Source organism: Crotalus tigris, unplaced genomic scaffold, assembly GCF_016545835.1.
Source record: "Crotalus tigris isolate CLP2741 ecotype Arizona unplaced genomic scaffold, ASM1654583v1 scf7180000017668.6805642782:7212621, whole genome shotgun sequence".
NCBI classification, from domain to species: domain Eukaryota; kingdom Metazoa; phylum Chordata; class Lepidosauria; order Squamata; family Viperidae; genus Crotalus; species Crotalus tigris.
In genome coordinates this window covers 994437-1016744 of record NW_024096554.1, presented here as the reverse complement: position 1 = coordinate 1016744, position 22308 = coordinate 994437, and the positions used below count along the sequence as shown (strand labels likewise).

Genomic DNA, 22308 nt, shown 5'->3' with positions numbered 1-22308 from the left:
ATATTATAGCTAATGAAATAGACAAATACAATCAATGCATTCCTGAATATGGTTAGCTTTTTTTAGTTTTTGAACAATTACCACAAAGTTCTTATTGTATTGCTGAGAGCAACTAATTATAGCTGTCCAAATGTAAATTTATAATAAAAGAATTAATCCAGAGAGGATGCAAGAAATCAGGTCCTGAATGCTGTGAGTGACATTGGGGATCAAAATTTGTTATTTTGTTTGGTTATTTTTTTTTTCATTCAGTTAGTAGTTAGTTACGTATGTCTGACTTCAGCTAGATAGAAATACCTAGCTGACCAGGAGCAAACCATCAAGAAACAATTCCAATTTTAAAAATGCTGCTGTCAGCATTAATGATTCAACTAGATTTTAATTAAACTATTTTCTATATAAACCATGAACATAGCTTTTGAACCAAGTATATCTCTATTTTAACTTGAAATTCTTCCTGTCTACACAAACTGGAGCTTAATAACATAGAAAGTAATTTCTTAAATGAAATTAGTCAGTAAAACTCATAACATTATTTTTTTTAAAATGTTTAAATGTAATTAATAGACAATTTAAATTCCCAGCAAAATAAATGGCTATTTTTGATTGAAACAGACAAACATAGAAACAAAGGAGATCTTACTGTTGTTTAAATGAAGGTACAATGTGGTTTGGATAGTGTTTGTGCTTAAAGTTGTTGTATGGATGACATCATTTTGTGTATAGAGTAGGGGATGAGTATATTCTGAATCAGGGAACATGAGTTTATGGGGGAGTATAACAGTGCCATTGAACTCGGCACATGATGTGCCCAGTTTTGTATGCACTATAGACAACAGTTGCTTCGGTGGTGACATCTACAAGGCCTGAAGGGCAAAGGCCACAGCATCTATTCAGTTTGGGAAAACATGCCCATGCGCCTAAGCTGAAGGAATAGTAGAGACTCTAAGTGACATTTTTCTCTCTGCTGAGCTCATCTTATGTGTTACAGCAAGGACTGGTAAGTGTGTGAAACAGAGAGACAAAGAGACTTTTTGTTATCCTTTGATCTCATGGTAGCCTTTATTAATCTACTGCAGAAAGCTTCAGACTGGTTATCGCAATATACCAGCTCAGGCAGAAATGAGTGAGCTACTCATGATTTATTCAGTTCTATCAGAGTTCAATTTTGCCACATGTTCTTCGTTGGAATAAATAAGTATATTGGCCAAACTAAAAAGAAAACAAGCTAGAGTCCTTGGGAAATATTCATTCAGAATTGTGATTCTCTATTTATGTTTTATTGACCCTAACTAAAAGCTGCCATGTCTTAGGACCAAAAGCCTATTTTCAGGGGGGGGAAAAGTGGATTACTCTTTAAAATGGTATAACTCTTTGTTGCTTTAGCTGAAACTTACTAACATGACAATTCCTATTAATGAGGCTATGGCCACCTTTGTAGCCCCATACAAAGTCTGACTGGGAACTTTTTTTATTTAAAAAAATGCTCTCTCCTTACAGTAGTATATCAAGAGCATTGCAATATGAATTTATACAGAATTTACACAGTCAGTTTTACCTTCAGATTAAATAGAAGAAAATAAATTCACAGTAAACTTTTTTAAAGTTTTCCTTTCCTCCTTCACCAGTCTCATGGTAGGTACTCCAATTATGTAGCAATGGATTTATTCCAAGTATTTATGTTACTTTTTATAGCAAGTTCCTCCCAAAGCAACATAGCAGATAAAATGAAGATAAGATATATTGGGCAGGTCAGGTAGATGAACAGTGAAACATCAATTCAATATATGATAAGCCTGTTGCTACAGCACACAGTCATTAATTTTTACAAGAAAATGTAACAAAAGGTAAGATTTAAGTTTGAGATCTACACTGAAGAGTCCAAGGAAATTTAGGTGAAAGTTGTTGTTGTTTTTTTAGGCTAACTATTTTCACAGGCAGGCAAGAGAACAGGACTTCCTAAGCATATCTCTCCCAGGTTCTTAGTGTGGATATTGGACAATAGGGAGGAAAAGTTGCTCACATTTATTTGAAACCTGAAAAAAAGAGAGAAACATGGAGTTATAGATGAACATATGTATATGAGAATATTCCTGTCTGCAGTTAAAATAATTACTTACAGGTAAGTAATTACATACAGTATTTTTATTAATTTATTTTTCTACTTTCTTTTTTTACCTTATTTACAAGTCAGATCTCGACATGCCATTCAAGAGTTGTACATCCCTAGATTAAGAGCGAGGTCAGGCTTGTAAAGGTGATTCCAAAGGTAGACATAAACATAGAATAACAGAGTTGGGAGGGACTTTGGAGGTCTTCTAGTCCAACCACCTGCTCAAGCAGGAGATCCTATACCATTTCAGACAAATGGCTTCTTAAAAGCCTTTAATGATGGACCATCCATAACTTCTGAAGGCAAGCCATTCCTCTAGTTAATTGTTCTCACCATTAGGAAATTTCTAGGATCTTATTAACAACCAAAATTTGCATTGGGCCCAAAGACACAGGTACCAGCTTACTTTCTGCAAGACTCATGTTACACTTACACAGTTTGTGGCTCTCGTTATTAGCACTAGGTGGCATCATTTTTGACATACACTATAATTGGCACATAACCAACAAATAACTGTCTCAAGATCAGATGGGATGCAAATGTCTATGGACTTGATTTGAAAGAGACAACTTTGATACATGGCAATTGACTACAGTTTGGCAGCAGTGGTATATCCAGGACCACACACAAATAATATGAGTCCTTCAAGAGATCATTTTTCCTATGGGACTATTTTTTTACTGTTATTTTGCCCAACAAGTGAGATCAGGATTAATTGGTGTGCTTCAAGTCCCAGATGAAAACAGTGCCATCTTGGGAAACCTGGGAGACATGCCTTCTCTGTAGCTGCACCTGTCCTGTGGAACAGTGGTCCTCTAGAGATCCGCATGACCCGAAATCTTTAGACTTCTGGCTCTTCTAACAGGCCTGGGAGAGGTTGCAGCAATAATCTCTCTGATGATGACTGGTGGGGGGTATATTTGTTTAATTACTTTTCTGTGATACTCATGGTTGTTATCAACAATATTTTACAGCTGACTTGGTCCTTTTATTATTATTTTTTTAATTTGATGTTTTAATCCTATACTGTAACATGACTAGAGACACTTCATGACTGAGGGCCCATATTGATAAACAAACACATAAATTGGAACCTCAACTGTACATATGTATTAATATGTGCACCCATATTGCTTAAAACCTACAAACCACATCAGGTGCTCATTAATCTCAAACCCTTATTTGCGAGAGCCATGGTGAAGTACTGTACCATATCTACTTCAAGGGTTAGAAAGTCTGTCATTTGACTTCCAGCAGAGGGCTCCAATGCCCCAGCAAAAGGGCTGAAGCTGGCAATCTTTGTTGGGGGGGGGGGAGTATGGCTATTTTTCAAAGCTAATAATTAACTGAGTGCATGTGCAGCTAAGGAAAGTCACCCCATCCCACTCAAAACCATTAACTTGATCTCTCTGGTGGTGGGGTTTTTTTTGTTTGTTTTTTTAAAGTAGGAGATATGGTGGTTGTCTTTTGTGTGCATCACAGTAGAAAGTCCAAGGCAGGCTGAGTTTAATTTAACTGCCGGTTCTGAATGTTGTTTTTCTTCTCTCCTCATTTTTAAGAAGCACTTAGCCAGATGGTCTGTTTTTCTTTTTCTTTCTTTCTTTTCTTTTACTTTTTTTAAAATGCATTGTGCGTTGGTTGGATATGTGTTTGGAGGAGCTGCCAATTTCATAAAAAGGAAGAAAGAGCAAGAGAAAGCACCATTTGGTGTCTATCCTTGGTATCTGGCCAGAGAGCTAAGACACTGTTCTAAGAAAGGAAGAATCTTAGAAATAAAATAATTCAATTCTGGAGAAATTTTTGTAGGAATATGCAAACTGTTGGATTCATAGAGACCTCCCCATATGTGGGATCAGAAATAGTGACATGGATGTTACTAACTGCTCTACTTCTTCCCACAAAACCCAAGCATTCTGAATGCCACCATAAAGCAAGAGATACCCCATTATATTAATATTTGAGGGGAAAAGGTTTTCTTTCCCTAAGCCAAGCCAGTGCAGTTGAGAAGGTGACTTTTTTTTTTGCCTCTGCATATGGGCTGCAAAAATACATAGATGATGACAATGAGTGACAGATTTCTGAACTTTTTTTACAGCCATCCAATAGTCTCCTGGATTTATGCAGCTCAGATACGGTAGCCCAAAGACCACACTTGGCATTAGAATAAGCCCTTGGTTTAGTGGACCTTGGATGCAATGGACAAAATCTCATTTATAAATGAGATAAAATGCATACAAGATGAATGTATAAAATCCTATTTCAGATTTATAGGACGTTCAGATGTAATACATTACCTTCTCCCATTAATTAATTAAACCGAGGACTAATATTTTTTCCCATTATAAAGCCCACTATGTCATGTTGAGAAATCCCAGCAAATGTTTCTCCAAAGGTAGTTTGGAGGTTTGCTGGTTGCTGGTTTTCATCCTCCTGTGCCACCTACATTATGAAAAACTCAGGGTATTTTCATACAGTTGTAGCATTACCCCCTCAGAGGCCGCCAAAGCCCAGGCCCTCCCAGCCCTGCTCCCCTCCATCGTGTTCTGCAGCTGTGCTCTTAAGTTGTTAGTAAAGTGTCTTTTCTAGCAGAAGCTCACGTGAAGTGAGGAAGTGGCAGACTCTCATCATCAAAGGGGGGGCTTTTAGGAACAAAGATGACCAGCCCCTAGCCCCGATAGTCAATGCGTGATGGTGTTTAACAGCCCCAGGCAGTCAGAGCAGCAATAGATAATGATTTCACAGCGACCATTTGGAAACAAGTGGGGTGGGGAAAACCCCGGCTCCAGGCAGAGATAGGAACACAAACAAAGGTAATCAGCATCCTGCAATAACAGCTCGTCCCGCAAGGGCAACTCCCCACAATGTCTATAGCTTGCACAAGTAACAATAATCAAAGTTCAGATGGCTGCTAGTCTCCAAAGCAGTAACGACCAGCCTCTCCTTCTCTTTTGTCGTCGCTCGCAGTCTCAGGTCTCGTCGGTGTCAAAACCCCTCCCCCCTTTCCTTTATTGTTAAAATCTGAATTTAGCAACCCCAGCAACTTTCTCTCTCCTCACTCTCTCTCTCTTGCCTCCACTCAGGATATCCCTCCTGCGAAGAAAGCAGTAAAATTCCACCTTCTCACTCTCTCTCACTCTCTCCTTCCCTCTCCTTCCCAGAAAGAGATCAGCTAAAACCTCAAATCCCTCTTCGACTTCACCTGGTCTCTCTCTGACAAAAGCAACAGCAACTACCCCCACCCCCTTTCTTTCCTCCTTTTTCTTTCCTTCTGCCCGATCCACACCCGCCGTGCCCAAAACTGGCAGCAGCTGTCCAAGCTTTCCTCTTCCTGGGCAGGCTCCTTCAAAGCCTTTTGGCTAGTCCCACTACACAGTAATGTTTTTTGTTTCAGCACAGAGGAACAATCTTTTTTTAAAAAAACTATAAAACACTATTTGGAAAAGCAGTGAGTTAATGATGTAAGCATTTTTTTAAAAAAAAATATTTCAGCTTAATTTCAGCTCCTAAGCCTTAGGAATAAAGTTCTTTCCTAGATAAGGCATTTGGATTGGAGCACAATCAGTTTTTGAAAGCAAAGTATTGTTCTAAAGCAGCGGCCCCCCAATCTTTTGGGCACCAGGGACTGGTTCTATGGAGAGAGATTTTTCTGCGGACCGGAGAAGGTGTGGTTTCGCATGCTGCCTACATCCTGCAAATGGAACTTTCCCTGTTTATGCGGCCCAGTTTCTGGCATGCTACAGCCCAGTGCCAGTCCACAGACCAGGGGTTGGGGACCCTGTTCTAAAGAACATGAGAATTTAAGCAGGTTTTTTTTTTAATTATTTTGGATAAGAAAAGAGTTTAATTTCAGCTCTGAAGGGATTCTTAGAATCAAATGCTGTTTTGAATCAGCAAATCAGCCCTGTGCTTCACTCCTCTAAGCTATTCTGAAAATAAAAGTAAATAATCTTGTTGGCCCTAGCAACCATGAGGCCCACCCAAAGCCTCTTCTGCTCATCCTGTCCCTAGACCACATTGTACTCTCTGCCAAGTCTTGTCCAGCAGCTTCTGAGATACAGCATAGTATTTTCCATTCCTCTCCTCTGAAACCACAAGGTCCTCACCGTGTGTACACTGGGAAAACAGTGCAGCACGTCCAGCCATTTGGGAGAGCACACTTTAGAGTACTGCAACTCCCAGAAGTTGGCAGATGCATTTCAAGGTCCTGTGCCAGACTGTTACTTAGGAACGTCCCTCTCTGCTTTATCTCTTCACTATTGGGTAATAAGCAGCCCAAAAGTAACAAACTATTTGAATTTCCCGTTGTAATGGTTGGGTCCCAGCCCAACCCAGCTCCAACCTTGGTATACTGTATGTTCACACAATATACCAAGTCATAAACCTGGTTTTTCTCTTCTTCTTAACGTCCTCTTTTACCACTTCATGTAATGAGTTGTTATCTATAAAAAACAATCATCTTCACAAGATTTGCCATATTTGCTCCTTTTGATTTGTTAAAGCTGTTCAGACAGAGTATAGATCAATGATGGCGAATTCTGGGAGTTGAAGTCCATGAGTCATAAAAGAACCAAGGTTGCCTACCCCTGGTCTATAGCCACATATCATATGGCTTCCTCAGATGACCTATAGATATTAATTCTACCCACCCATCATGGGTAGAATTAGGAAAAGATAGAGAAAGTATGGATTAGATTGCCAGCTTTAGTTCTACCTTCTCACCTGCACCATTCCCTGCTAACAAAAAAGGCAGAACTAGTCAATTAGACTTGTCTTAGGCCAACATCTCACAAATGTAACCAAAGTCCAATTTTATTCCAAGCATGGTTACCCTAAAACACCAGAAGGCAATACAAGAAGCAATGGGTGGAAACTAAACAAGGAGAGAAGCAATCTAGAACTAAGGAGAAACTTCCTAACAGGGAGGACAATTAACCAGTGGAACAGCTTGCCTTCAGACATTGTGGGTGCTCCATCACTGGAGGCTTTTAAGAACAGATTGGACAGCCACCTGTCTGAAATGGTATAGAGTCTCCTGTTTCATCAGGGGGTTGGACTAGAAGACCTCCAAAGTCCCTTCCAAATCTGTTATTCTGTTCTGTTAGGTAAACTATGAAATTTAATCTAAAGCACACAATGCATACTCATAATATATTTTTTCTTGCCCAAGAGTCACAAGTAGCAAGAATTTGAAAATGCTGTCCCAAGCCACAGACAAAATAGTGCTGGAATTGTCAAAGATGAAGTTAGAAGGTCATGTAGCCATTTTCAGGGGAAGCGTACATTCATTAAGTCATCTATTTAAACTATTTATATATCCCTCTGCATTAAAATAAAATACAACAAGATAACAACAAAGAAAAAATGCACTGTATAAAAGTAGAACATATATGCATTTGCCACAATTCTCTATTCCGTACAATAAATCAATGATGTTTTCTTCTTTGTTCACTCTAAGGGCTTCTCATAAAAAATTTAAAACGAAAGAAAAATAACCAAAATGGTTACATGGTTATATTAGGCTCCACAGCAGAAAAGGGCAGATTGTTTTCTCCATTAAGAAAACTAGTCTCTTGTTCTTAGTGAAGAACTTAAGGCAGAGAGCAGTGGAACAATTGACATCTGAAATAATATTAGATTTTTATGTGAGTTCAGACCTGGAAAATATTTCAATGGCATTTGAAATATGAATTTCAGGGAGATGTGTTGGTCTGTTTGGGAGACTCAGCTCATGATGAACTTTAAGATAATTGTAATAAAGCTTTCCAGAGGCAACTTCGATGTCAGGTTTTTCTTCTACCATAAACAGATGTTTGAATGATTAATGAAGAAAGAGACTGAGGTTTATGTCAGTGTTTCAAGGTATTTGTGTCAGATAAGAGCCATCCTTGGGTTTACCCCCTTAGGAGCTGCAGCTATATATATAGATTTGATTCATATTGAACAATTTGCCCCCTGGTTAGAAATCTCTTTAGCAATAATGACCCACACTACACAAAAGGCTTAAAAACATTTCCTTCCCTGTAAAACCATATTACTTCCACTGACAATTGGTCTGAATTTCTGAAGATCAAAGGGGAAAAGCTAGTATTCCAAGCACAATCTTAGTATACTCCACTTTGAATGAAGTATACTAAGCTCTCTTGATTTTCTGACATAATTTTGGGGAACCAGGAAATCAGCGATATAGCAACAACTATGTACATGGATTAGATTATGAATTACAGATTGGACAAGTCTTAGTCACTCTTTTTGCTTGAAGAGGGGTGTACGCCTTGCCTCAAATTATTCTTGAGTTAATTTATAAGTAGCAGGTTATAATGGAACATGTAGCTAGGGACCTATATTACTTTGACTGATCAACGACACCAGATTATTTATTTTTCTTCTTGTGCAGTCCTACAGCAAGGTGTTCTTTCTGATTACAAAAAACAGTATTCGGTTTGTATGGCCTTTCTTTTGTTTTCTATAATGTGACTAATGGAATTCTCAGGGTTAGTCCTAACATACCAAAAGAATAACATAATGGGAAATGCAGATCTAGATATACTTCCTAAAGTTGCCAAAGGATTGTTTCTTATTGTCTAACACTCTGCACAGCTTGTTTCTTTCTGCTTTTGATGGTGGCAGAGTAAATCAGGATTATCCATAATGAACATATCTGGGGTGTAAACCTCTTGGTTATGGAGAATACTGTTGGCAATAATTGAAGAAAGAGACCTTCTTTTCTCTATATCTGTAACTCTATGCAAAGAAGCTAATGAAATAAGATGTTCTTCTCATTTGATAATATTGTGGGTTTCCTGACAGATTTATACAGCTTTTGTAGTAATAAACCATCGACAAGTTCCTTACAGTTCCTTGAACTTCCCATTGGCCTACAGATTTCAGTGTCCTTTGGAAAGGACAAGAGTTTGTCCAACTCTTTAGGTTGGGAAGTGGCATCATGAGATGGACTAGATTAGAGTTAACACAGCCGGTTCCTGGGAAGGAGGGGACATATTCCAAGAAGTTGGCAGGCAAGACAAGATAACAACAGAGTCCAGAGCTGGATCATGGGAAGAGGAAGACATTTTGGATAGGCACGACCTAGAATCTCCCAGGGTATATCCAATAGGTCAGTCTAGTATAGGTAGTCCTCGACTGATGACCACAATTGAGCCCAAAATTTCTGTTGTTTAGCGAGACATTTTTTAAGTGGGGTTTGGCCCATTTTATGAGCTTTCTTGCTACAGTTGTTAAGTGAATCACTGCAGTTGTTAAATTAGTAACTAGGTTATTAAGCGAAACTGGCTTCCCTGTTGCCTTTGCTTGACAGAAGGTCGCAAAAGGTCGCAAAAGCCCAGGACACTGCAATTGTCATGAACATGAGTCAGTTGCTAAGCGTCCGAATTTTGATCACATGACCATGGGGGATGCTGCAATGGTCATAAGTGTGAAAAAAGATCATAAGTCACTTTTTACTGTGCTGATGTAACTTCAAGCAGTCATCAAATGAACTGTTGTAAATTGAGGACTACCTGTATAGGTTTAATCTGGCAAGATTCTATATGGTGTAAGCAAATAAAGAACTGAACTTTTGTTGGATTGTTAACATCGTTCTTGGGCTAGGCCTGATATCTGCACTGTATGTGCTATATCTGTTAAGGCTAATTTTTAATTCCAGCAGATTAAACTGAAAGGTTTAACCCATGCTACGAACTTCATGGCTGAATCAGGATCTGAACCCAGCTTTCATTATTTCTATACCATGACTCTTAACTATTGCATTACACTGGCCTTGTGTTCATGTACTGTTACCACATTAAGGCATAGAAGATAATGGTTAGGAAGCTGGATTAGAAATCATGAGCCAGATTAAAGAAAAAAATGGCTCAGAAATGATGTTGATATACATACAGCAGATTTAAGTATAATAAAATAATGAATTACATGATATGGAAATCATGGTAGTAAGATTTTGAATTCATCTGGGTGACCATTCGGCATCTCTTCCAGCTCTGGAATTTGTAACAACATCCTGGAAAATTGAAGAGAAAATTAATCCTAGAAAGAAAGACAATGACAAACATATGATGAAAATAAGGATATTTTTATATCAATAAATGTCGGAATAGTTAAAGCAATTGTTTTCTGGTGATAATGTAAGTCTTGAAAAGAGAGGCATAAAGAAGAAAGATATCTTTGAATTAAGGATTTGGATACAAAAAAGAAAAAAATTAAGAAGAACCAATCAATCATTCCTGAGTAAAATAAAGACGGATGTTCCTTTGAGGCAGTGATTAGATAGCAGAAACTAATATACTTTGGACATATGATATAGATGGATATTGTTCCAGGAAAATAACTATGCTTGGATGAGAGAAGCAAAAGAATGGGAAAGCAATGGACAAGGTGAGCAGACAAGATCAGAAATATCACTGCTGTGTTCTTGGAGATATGGATTGTCAAGATAAAAAGCATTTATTTATATAGGCATTAGGAGAGGGCCAGAGTGGATGGCACCCAACTGATTATTATTGGCTGGGTATATTTCTGTGAGCTAATTCTTAAAATCATAGAATTGGAAAGAGTAGTTTAGGCCATCAGTTGCATTCCTCTGCTCAGAGCAATGTCTAAATTAAAGCATGTTGAAAACAGGTTGTTGAATCTCTGCTTGTAACTATCCACCAATTGAAAATCTAAATCTCTTTAGATCTTTGACTCTATTTTCCAAACGTTCTTATCATTTTGAAATTTTTATAACACTAGCAAAAATTGCTTTCCTAGAATGTGAGACAATTTGTATTCTGTGATGATAGAGAACATGTCTGTTTTTGTGTGACAACTGTCAGATACTAAAAAAAAATTAAGAAGAATCAATCATTCCTGGATGAAATAAAGTTGGAATGTACCTTTGAGGCAATGATTAGATAGTAGAAACTAACGTAGATATTTTACACCATCATATTTTTTTAAGACTAAACATACCTACTTATTTCAACTTCTGTTCATAGCTCTTCATTTCCAATCTTCTGATGATCCTTGTTGGACCTATTTCAACTGAATCATTTTAAGATGTTACTAGGTGAATACTGGTACATTCTGACTAGCAAAGAATAGTACGAAATACTTATTTCAGATAATATGGAAAAATAGATATTAACTGCTGCAGAGTAAAATTGCATTTTTATTTTTATTTATGGCAGCTTGCTTATTTACTTGGGAAATTGAAATGAACTCTTGTTGGGAATTATAGAAAAAGTTCATGCACAAAGCTCTCGTGCTCACTTTTTACTGAGCAGTCTTTGATAACAGACAATTAATAGCACAAAAAAAAATACAAGCACCTGGCCAATATTTCCATTGTTCTGGTATATTTAGCCAACCACTCATCTTTTCTCTCTCTTTTTAATATTTCACCTTAACAATGTGGTTACAGGTGGAGGGTTGTTTTTTTCCTTGCCAACATTACAGGTGACTCCCTCAGCTTCTTATTTGCTGCCAGGAACATAACCACACCTGTTTGGCAGTGAATAGGGAGCCTGTTACATCCTGAAGGCACAAAACGGATCAAGTGCACAATGATGGTTTAAGTAAATAAAATTTAAAAGGGAACATCTCAAACACAACGTGACAAGCTTTATGTTTTCTGTACTCAAGAAAAAGGCTTGATGTGATCCCAAATAACTCCCTTCCTCCCCCCCCCCAGCAGTATTTTCTCTGTTGGAACAGGTCATTTCATGTTCTGAAAAACTATCAATTATTTATTGCTCAGTTCAAAAAATCATTGGTTTTTACACTGATAGATTGTGACTTTCACATGGTCTAATTTATGGTATAACTTCTTTCTTTTTATTCTTTCCTACTTTTATTCATAATTCTAAAGAAACTGAATTTTCACAGCATGTTAAGCAAATTTTTAACCATCCTTTATTGAACACAAAACTGGATGGGTTTATACAATATATTAAGCTCTAAATGATGCCTTATCATGATGATTTCATGATGACTATATTTAGTAAGCCAAAAACCAATCAAACTACACTGTGGTTTAATGTGTCGTATGAATCAGGACAGATTAAGAGTAAGAAATGGGGAAACAATTTGGGTATGTACTACATACTTACCCATGGTTAAATGAACTATGGTTCATTCGGCCCAGTTTTCCAGGTTTCCCATGAGACACACTGAACCATGAAGTAAAGCACATTAGCATGCTTTACGTCATCCATTTAGTTAATGGAGCCTGAGTAGTTTGTAGTTTAGCATGTGTAAGAACATAGTAAAATATTAAATGTGAAACCTGTTATGAAGATTAGCCAGGTTAAGCAAATCCAGCCAACTACAATTTGACTTAAATATTTGTATGACTTCATTCCAATGGGGTATAAAAAATGGGACATTTAGACCAGTCTTAATGTAAACTGTTGAGGGGATTCCAATATTTACAAAGAATACTAACCATACACTAAAATAAAAGATTTAATATATGAGGTGTCACGGTATTAACCAATTCAGTGAATGGCTGTATCTCACTGGAATTCCAGTCTCAAAGGGATCTTGGCAGAGACCATAAATGTCTGTTCCTCATTCCAGACCAACAAGAAAAACAAGTCTCCAGAGCTTTGGGAAGAAGAAAGATTACCATCTGAATCTATTTCTTGGCTACTGAAATGAAGTCACACTTATTAACTAGCCCTTTGTCATGCATTAAGAAGTATTACCTGCTAGCATAAACAATGTGATAGAAACTGTAGGGCAGTGGTTCTCAACCTGTGGGTCGGGACCCCATTTGGGGTCAAATGACCATTTCACGGGGGTCGCCAAATAACGCAGTCCGCCATTTTTTTCCCCTTTTCCTTAGCTGTGCTACTACCTTTTATTCTATTGGCTTTTGAAAGCCAATAGAATAGACTCTCTTGACTAGAGTCTAATTCTATTGGCTTTCGAAAGCCAATAGGAATTGTCCAGGCTGTCTCTGCCCTGCTGAGCCCACCAAAAGTCCCATTCTGCAAATGATGCTGCACCAGTTGAGTAGTCTTCAACTTACGACCGGTTGAGTAGTCCTCGACTTATGACCGGTTAGGGGTCGCGGCATTAAAAAGGTTGAGAACCACTGCTGTAGGGTAAAGATTTACCAGAAGAAATCCTTCTGGCCAACCTACAATCCATTAGACTTAGAAGAAGAAAGATCTAATCAGATCTAATGTACAAAAGGGGATAAATTCAGACAGGTTCAATCTCAACATTTCCTAACATGCCTCTACTTTTGCTTCTATGAACAGAGTGTTCTTTAATGTTGATATCTGGACTTGTAACACATACACAAGCCTAGAAGGAGAACGGCCATCTAAAGTTTTTGTCATCCATGGTGGTGCTTGGGACTGCCTTGGGAATGGAGCTTGGTAGTAACAGGCATGTCCTGATACCAAGTTTGATGCAAAACATGTCTATTCTCTTGAAGGGTACAGCTTTAAACATAAGATAACCAAAATGGGGAAAATATTTCTTCTTGTTTTTTTGGCAACTAGCCTGAAGCACAAATAAAATAAAACCTCTTCTAGGTCAGTTTTGTTTTCCCCTCTGGTCACTTGGCAATCTAAGCTGGATAATATCAAGAGGAATTAAGCCCACATTTGCTCGTTACAGTAATCCCTTTAAAATCTAGCTTTATTTTGGGCATCTATGGAAGAGTTTCTCCTTCTTTTCATAATCTAATATAGTTGGAACAGGATTCAAACAGAAATCTAAACGCTGCCATGTTATTTGTGTCTCATGGTATACTTCCCTGTATGACTGATGTTACCTGGCTATTCCTGAATATTACTGATGCACATTTAGTGTTTTTCTATAAAATGGTTATATTCTACATACTATAATGTCTAATCAGAAAACCAGACATGAAAGTAAAAAGGCTGGCTTTTTTTAAATCTTAAAAGGTATTATTTTATTAATAATTCTTTTCTTACGCCATGATTATTAGGGAGCACATTACTGAGATTTCTATCTGTGTTACATTTCCAACTATTCTTCAGACTTGTGGCAGATCCAGACTACCTGATCTTCTCAATGCTGCACAACACAGACTTTGTGTCTGTGTGTGGGTGTGTACATGTGTATGTGTTTACAGTAACATTGTTACAGTGGAATAGCTATTTGATTACCATTAGTGAACATCTGCACACACCAGTGTGCTTTTTTCAAATGGTTGCTGATACAGGGAGTGGAACTGCTATGTTAAGATTTTCACATTCAAGTCCATCCTTTTTTTCTGTTCATTTTATATAGTAGCAGTGGCCTGCTACTATATGGAACAGAACTGTACCTTTAAATTACTTGAACAAAAATATGGGGAAATGTTCTTGGTTACTCTAATCAATTTAGATATATTGATTTATATATATATTTAGAAAATTGCAATAGAAAAATATTCCTATTTTCCTAGCAAATAGGAATATTTTTCTATTGCAATTTTTTTTTAAAGGAAAGAGAAAAAGAAAACTCGGCTGCCTGTAAAATGTGCTCAGTTTTAAAAGTATTTCCAGAGATTTGCTTTGCATCACTATGGTATTTGATTCCGACTTGTCTTTTTTGGGGGGGGGAAGGAAGTGAGTCAATTTCTTTCTTAGTCTGCTCAAATTGCAACTAAGCTGGTATTTTCTTTTGAATCACTGCACTTCTATACACCCTGTGGCCAGCTCATGTTCACACTAGCCACAATGATATACAAATGATGGCATGCTATTGGTGACATCATGACATAGTTACTTGAATCCCAACATCTGATGCAAGTTCTAAGTTGGGGTCTTTGCATCATGACACATGTTTTGTTGCTTGCCAACTTTCCTCACTGCAAATGCCTAAGTATTTCATCTTATTTCCTAAGCTCAAACCCATCATCACTCCCTCCCTGACCCCAAAATTAAAGTTCGATTGGAGAAATTTCTGTTGATCCTTTCTTGAGATGTAAAAGAGTTTAATTCCACTGAAATACTTGCTTTATATTCCTATCAGTTAAAATGTAATCCTAATATTTAAATCCTATTTCAGCCTTTGCTCCAAATGAAGTAAAAAAGGTCTAGTGGTTGGGCTGTCTCATTATCCTTAATGATCCCTCTTCTTTTCTAATATTCTGGGAAGGCTATTCTTTATACAATGGAACTAGATTTGAAAAGGACTATCCTGAATGGTGATACAAGATATATAACAGATAGAAACAAGGCACAACATGTAAAATCAAACCAGAGGGGCCTCCAAGAATCCTCTCAAATTGTCTTTGAGTGAGGTGTCATGTTACTCCAGAACTTAGTTTTACTGCCATCTATTTGTTTTTATGCCATATAAAACCGTATTAACTAGCTCTTATTATGCATTTGTTCTTGGCCTTATTAACGTGCATTCAGCATGTCAAGCTGACATATTTGTTGCACTGATAACTGCAGAACATTCAATGACCTGGAACATTATTATTAATTCTTATATTAAATTTTTATGTGTGGGAAAATAATTACTATGTCCCATTGTATTTACTGTAAAACAGCCTCCTGCTATAGCATTTATTACTTGATAATAAATGATAATAAAAGATCCTTGTCAGTTCCCTCCCTTCCATCCAGGACATAGCACATAAGCGTTGCTTGAGCAGGGTCTGCAAGATTGTCTGGGGCACTATACCTCCTCTTCACGACCTGTTTTCCTTATTACTTTCTGGGAGGAGGCTCTGTGGTATCTGAAGCAGAACACCCAGATTCAGTCACAGCTTTTTCCCATACAGTATTAACCTTGTGAACTCTAAAGCTTCCTCCTTCCGTTATGTATTCAAGATGGACAGTGATTAATATTTATATGTTACTTATATGTAAGGGTGTAGGTCTATACATATGTTGTATACAGCATGTTTTAAATGTGTGTTATGTATGTGTACACTTTGAGAGGAAGCAACTAAATTTCATTTTTAATGTGTGCCATTGTGCCCACAGGAAAAAAATGACAATAAAGGTAATCTAATGTATTCTAATGTAATCTACAAGCAGAATGAAAAATACCCTGATTTACCTACTCAGACTTTACTTCTTTTAGCTGTTTAGCTTGGCTCTGATGAAGACATAGACCTTGCGTATGTTATAGGGAGGTTCCCAAGATATTTCAGCACCTGGGATATAAAATCCAAATGGCAATTGTCTCTCTTCCTTTACCCTCCCCCCATTCCCAACCCCAATCAATGTTATGATATAATATAACGAGTAAAATTTAGTTATATACTTCCATTTTATTAGTCAGATACTAATCTTAACACATTGTTATGTGTTCATTACAAGGGCTTCTAGTGCAGAATAAAGTTTTCCTTTCCTTAAAAGGTGATTAGAAGCTTATAATATTTATCTAATATAGTTTATGAATGGGTGAATTTAACTCAGATGACCATCAGGTATACTACTGTGGGCAAGAATCCCTCAGAAGAAATGGAGTAGCCTTCATAGTCAATAAAAGAATAGGAAAAGCAATACTGGGATACAATCCTCAAAATGACAGAATGATCTCTATTCGAATCCAAGGCAAACCATTCAATATCACAGTAGTCCAAATCTATGCCCCAACCACTGCTGCTGAAGAGGATGAAATTGACTGGTTCTATGAAGCCCTACAGCACCTTATAGAATTAACACCAAAAATTATGTCCTTATCATCATGGGGGATTGGAATGCTAAGGTAGGAAGCCAAAAGATAACCGGAATAACAGGCAAGTTTGGCCTTGGAGTACAAAATGAAGCAGGGCACAGGCTAATAGAATTTTGTCAAGAGAATACGATGGTCATAACAAACACTCTTTTCCAACAATCCAAGAAACGGCTCTACACATGGACATCACCAGACGGTCAACATAGAAATCAGATTGACTATGTGCTCTGCAGCCAAAGATGGAGAAGCTCTATACAGTCAGTAAAAACAAGACCAGGAGCTGACTGTGGCTCAGATCATGAGCTTCTCGTTGCAAAATTTAGGCTTAAATTGAAAAAAGTAGAGAAAAGCACTAGGCCACTCAGGTATGAATTAAATCATATTCCTGATGAATATACAGTAGAGGTGACAAATAGATTTAAGGAACTGGATCTGATAGACAGAATGCCTGAAGAACTATGGATGGAAGTTCGCAACATTGTACAAGAGGTAGCAACTAAAACCATCCCAAAGAAAAAGAAATGCAAGAAAGCAAAATGGCTGTCTGAGGAAGCTTTGCAAATAGCTGAGGAAAGAAGGGAAGCAAAAGGCAAAGGAGAAAGAGAAAGATACACCCAATTGAATGCAGAATTCCAGAGAATAGCTAGAAGAGATAAGAATGCCTTCTTAAATGAACAGTGCAAAGAAATAGAAGAAAACAACAGAATAGGGAGGACCAGAGATCTCTTCAAGAAAATTGGAGATATGAAGGGAATGTTTCATGCAAAGATGGGCATGATAAAGGACCAAAATGGCAGAGACCTAACAGAGGCAGAAGAGATTAAGAAGAGATGGCAAAACTACACAGAAGAACTATACAAGAATGAGCTTAATCCGTCCCAGATAACCACAATGAGATGGTCATTGACCTCGAACCAGACATCCTAGAATGTGAAGTGAAATGGGCCTTAGAAAATCTGAGCAACAACAAAGCTAGTGGAGGTGACAGTATTCCAGCTGAGCTATTCAAAATCTTAAAAGACTATGCAGTAAAAGTGCTACATTCAATTTGCCAGCAAATTTGGAAAACTCAACAGTGGCCACAGGATTGGAAAAGGTCAGTTTACATTCCAATTCCAAAGAAAGGCAATGCCAAAGAATGTTCAAACTATCGCACCATTGCACTCATTTCACATGCTAGTAAAGTTAGGCTTAAAATCCTACAAGCTAGACTCCAGCAGTATGTGGATCGAGAACTACCAGAAGTACAGGCAGGATTTCGAAGAGGCAGAGGAACTAGAGATCAAATTGCCAACATACGCTGGATCATGGAGAAAGCTAGGGAGTTCCAGAAAAACATCTACTTCTGCTTCATTGACTATGCAAAAGCCTTTGATTGTGTGGATCACAACAAATTGTGGCAAGTCCTTAAAGAGATGGGAGTACCAGACCATCTCATTTGTCTCTTTGAGAAACCTATATGTGGGTCAAGAAGCAACAGTGAGAACTGAACACGGAACCACTGATTGGTTCAAAATTGGAAAAGGAGTCCGGCAAGGCTGTATACTGTCGCCCTGCCTATTTAACTTATATGCAGAGCACATCATGAGAAAGGCAGGGCTAGATGAATCAAAAGTTGGAATTAAGATTGCCGGGAGAAATATCAACAACCTAAGATATGCAGATGATACCACTCTGATGGCAGAAAGTGAAGAGGAACTAAAGAGCCTCTTGATGCGGGTGAAGACGGAGAGTGCAAAAGTTGGCTTGAAACTCAACATTAAGAAAACCAAAATCATGGCATCCGGCCCTCTCAAGTCCTGGCAAATAGATGGGAAAGAAATGGAGGTAGTGACAGATTTTATTTTTCTGGGCTCAAAGATCACCTCAGATGGGGACTGCAGCCAAGAAATTAAAAGACGCTTGCTCCTGGGGAGGAAATCTATGGCAAATCTAACAGCATTCTAAAAAGCAGAGACATCACCCTGCCAACAAAAGTGCGTATAGTCCAGGCCATGGTTTTCCCAGTTGCAATGTATGGCTGTTAAAGTTGGACCATAAGAAAGGCTGAGCGCAAAAGAATTGAGGCCTTTGAACTATGGTGCTGGAGAAGACTCCTGCGAGTCCCTTGGACTGCAAGGCGTTCAAACCGGTCAGTCCTAGAAGAGATCAACCCCGACTGCTCTTTAGAAGGCCAGATCCTGAAGTTGAAACTCAAGTACTTTGGCCACCTAATGAGAAAGAAGGATTCACTGGAGAAGAGCCTAATGCTGGGAAAGATTGAGGGCAATAGAAGAAGGGGACGACAGAGAATGAGAGGCTGGATGGAGTCACTGAAGCAGTAGGTGTGAATTTAAATGGACTCCAGAAGATGGTAGAGGACAGGAAGACCTGGAGGAACATTGTCCATGGGGTCGCGATGGGTCGGACACGACTTCGCAATTAACAACAAATATAGTTTATATCTATGCATGTGCCTATAAGTTGAGCATAAGATGAGAATTCACAACAGTAAGTTCCAGTATATTTCTCTCTCAAATTTCTAGAGGAAATCTTAATGACACAGAAGTTCTTTCCCAAAGCTAACACAGATTTTTGTACATTCTAATACAGGTCCTGCTACCCACAAGATGGATAAATCCATTAATCAGCAAGGAAAGAGGATGGAGATAAGATAAAGCACCTATTCTGTTCTTGAACCATCCTAGCTCCTACTAAAATATTTTATCTAAACATTGTCATCAGTCAAGTGGCAACTGTCAGCTCTTACATGATAGTCCATAATGGAATACACATCGACAGCTCTACTGAAAGGCAGAATTTGCACGATTGCTTTAAGTTCAACTATACACCTCATTTAACATGCACAGCAACATCCTCACTAACGTCTGATAGCATCATCTATCTACAGGTAGTCCTTGCCTATGACCATGATTGGGACTGAAATTTTAAGTCATAAGTCGTTGCTATCATAAGTTGAAGAACCCACCTGACCTGATTTTTCAATCATTTTTACAATGGTTTTTAGTAAATCACACAGTTGTATGTTTGAAGCATGTGATCATTAAGTGAATTTATTCTCCCAAATGAGCTGCAGTCCCATGACTATGGGACACTGCAACTGATCATAAATGTGAGCTAGTTGCCAAGTGCCTCTGAAATGCAGTCAGGTGACCTGAGGCTGTCAGCACAATGTTTTACAATGGCCAAAAGTACTGCATGGGCCATAAACCACCCTTTCTGAGACCAGTGTAACTTTAAACACTCATTAATTGACCCATTGTAAGTCAAGGACTGCCTGCATTGCTTTAGTAATGAATTTCTATTGTGCACAGTGTTCATATTACCCCAACAATGATTAGATAAACTTATAGTGTGGGTGACCTATTTGGTATTGGAATGGAATATGATGATCCAAGATGGTCCATGATGGGCTGCCAAAAAGAAGAGGGAGTCAAGCTATTCTCCAAAGCACCTGAAGGCAGGACAAGAAGCAAAGGATGGAAACTAACCAAAGAAAGAAGCAACCCAGAACTAAGGAGAAATTTCCTGATAGTTAGAACAATTAATCTGTGGGACAGCCTGACTCCAGAAACTGTGAATGCTCCAACACTGGAAGTTTTTAAGAAGAGACTGGACAGCCATTTGTCTGAAATGGAATAGGGTTTCCTGTCTGAGCAGGAGGTTGGATTAGAAGACCTCAAAGGTCCCTTCCGACTCTATTGTTGTTGTTGTTATTTACATTTGAACAACAAAAGCTAAAATCTCAGTTAAAGTCCAATGGGATTCATATTTTAGTAATAATAGAACTGCCATTTTAGGGAAGTTTTTGCTGTGACATATAAATTACATTACCAGCAGCTGTGGAGACGCAGTGGTTAGAATGCAGTATTGCAGGCTAACTCTGCCCACAGCCAGGAGTGTGATCCTGATGGCTCAAAGTTAACTCAGCCTTCCATCCTTCCAAGGTCGATAAAATGAGGACCCAGATTGTTGGGGGGAATATGCTGACACTGTAAACTACTTAGAGAGTGCTGTAAAGCATTATAAAGTGATATATAGGTCCAAGTTCTATTGCTATTACTCAATCAGCTACTTACTGATTAGGGATGGTATATCTCCAGATATCCAAATGCTGGGGAATAATGATGGGAAAGAAATGATTCTACCTGGAAGCAGTTATAAAGAAAACAGTGGATTCAATAGTCTTTGGTTATAATCTGGTATTAAAATGTAGATATGCTCTTAGACTATTGATTTTCAACCCCTTGTTCTAACTCCATTTTTCATCCAGGTAATTAACTTATTTAATAATGTAAAGACTCCCATTTGTGTTTCTGAAGTTCTCATCTTCAGATTTACAGACCAAATAGAAGAATACTATTTGTTATAATACTTGTTTTTCCACTATCAAAAGTACAGATATAAAAAATTTCTTATTTGAACAACTGTGGAGTCCTTGGTACTCTCTGACCTTTGTGGTTTCCTTGCAGATGTTCATTAACAAATTTGGTAACCTCATCATATTTAAACAAGTATTTTCCCAGCTTTCAATCCTGTTGACATATTATGAATTGCTATGCAGATGTGTCTTTCTGTATCTCAACTATATGCTTCCCCGTCTCCTGTTCACGCCTGAAAAGTTTGCTAGGTTGCAGCTCTACATGGTGCAACAGACTAATTAATATTTGTTTGTTCTTTGGAAATATCTAGGGATCTCTTTGACAAATCAGGTACTGTTTACAAAAATGTAAAAAAGGATGAAGCAGACTAAAGCAATAATGACATAGAAAGGACCTGCAATGCATAGCATTGATCCTTATGGGCCACAAAGAATTCAGTAATGAATAGATTCCTCTCTTGTAATACTTACAAGTCACTTGAATATAAATAGAATATCTATGAAGATTCTCAATCATCCATGAGCTTCTCAATCATCCAGGTCATGGTTGTCCCCAAAGTGCTTTTTCAAAAGGCAACTGGACTTTGTTTTTTCTTTGAAAACATTTCGTTTCTCATCTAAGAAGCTTCTTCAGTTCAGTTCAACACCTGTGGGACAATATAAATAGAACTGGATGGTAAGGTTTGCCTAACAAATTGAGCCTCAGGCTAGCCAATAGTATTTTAGATTTGGATGAAATCACTGTGGCCACTACGTGGAGGAATCTCAAAAACTGGGTAATCCCTAATCTGAATAAGCATACATATTTATTACATATGCATGGATGGGTAAATGTGTACCATGGTCCGATGACAATGATGGGAAAAAATTGGAAAAGAATTTGCATTCCTTATTAGGCCCTTATCAGGCAAACCAAGAGCTGGTCTATTCTGCCTAGTGTTTTATTCCAGAAGCCTCGTATTGGAATCTAGCAATCAAGATGGAGCACAGGAAATCAACATGAATCCCGCTGGCTAAAGGCTAAATTCACGCTCCGAAAGACCGGAGAGACCACCTGTTGTCAGACCAACTAGAGAGGAAGGACTCAGCCGATTCACAGAGAAAAAGGACACGCTCTAAAATAAAACACAGTCTTTCAGATGACAGGAGGCGGGGT

The 22308-nt window shown here is 38.1% G+C and overlaps 1 long non-coding RNA gene across 2 annotated transcripts; it reads right to left on the bottom strand.

Annotated features, from left to right (window-relative positions):
• Positions 1-1048: 1048 nt before the first annotated feature.
• LOC120305353 lies at positions 1049-22179 on the bottom strand. Of its 2 annotated transcripts, XR_005556015.1 has the most exons (5): positions 21992-22179; positions 21624-21799; positions 11081-11152; positions 10043-10130; positions 1049-2036 (listed from the first exon to the last, which is right to left on the bottom strand). It is a non-coding gene; the product is annotated as an uncharacterized LOC120305353 (long non-coding RNA). The 2 variants fall into 2 exon arrangements; XR_005556014.1 differs by having other exon boundaries at positions 21624-22179.
• Positions 22180-22308: the final 129 nt, after the last annotated feature.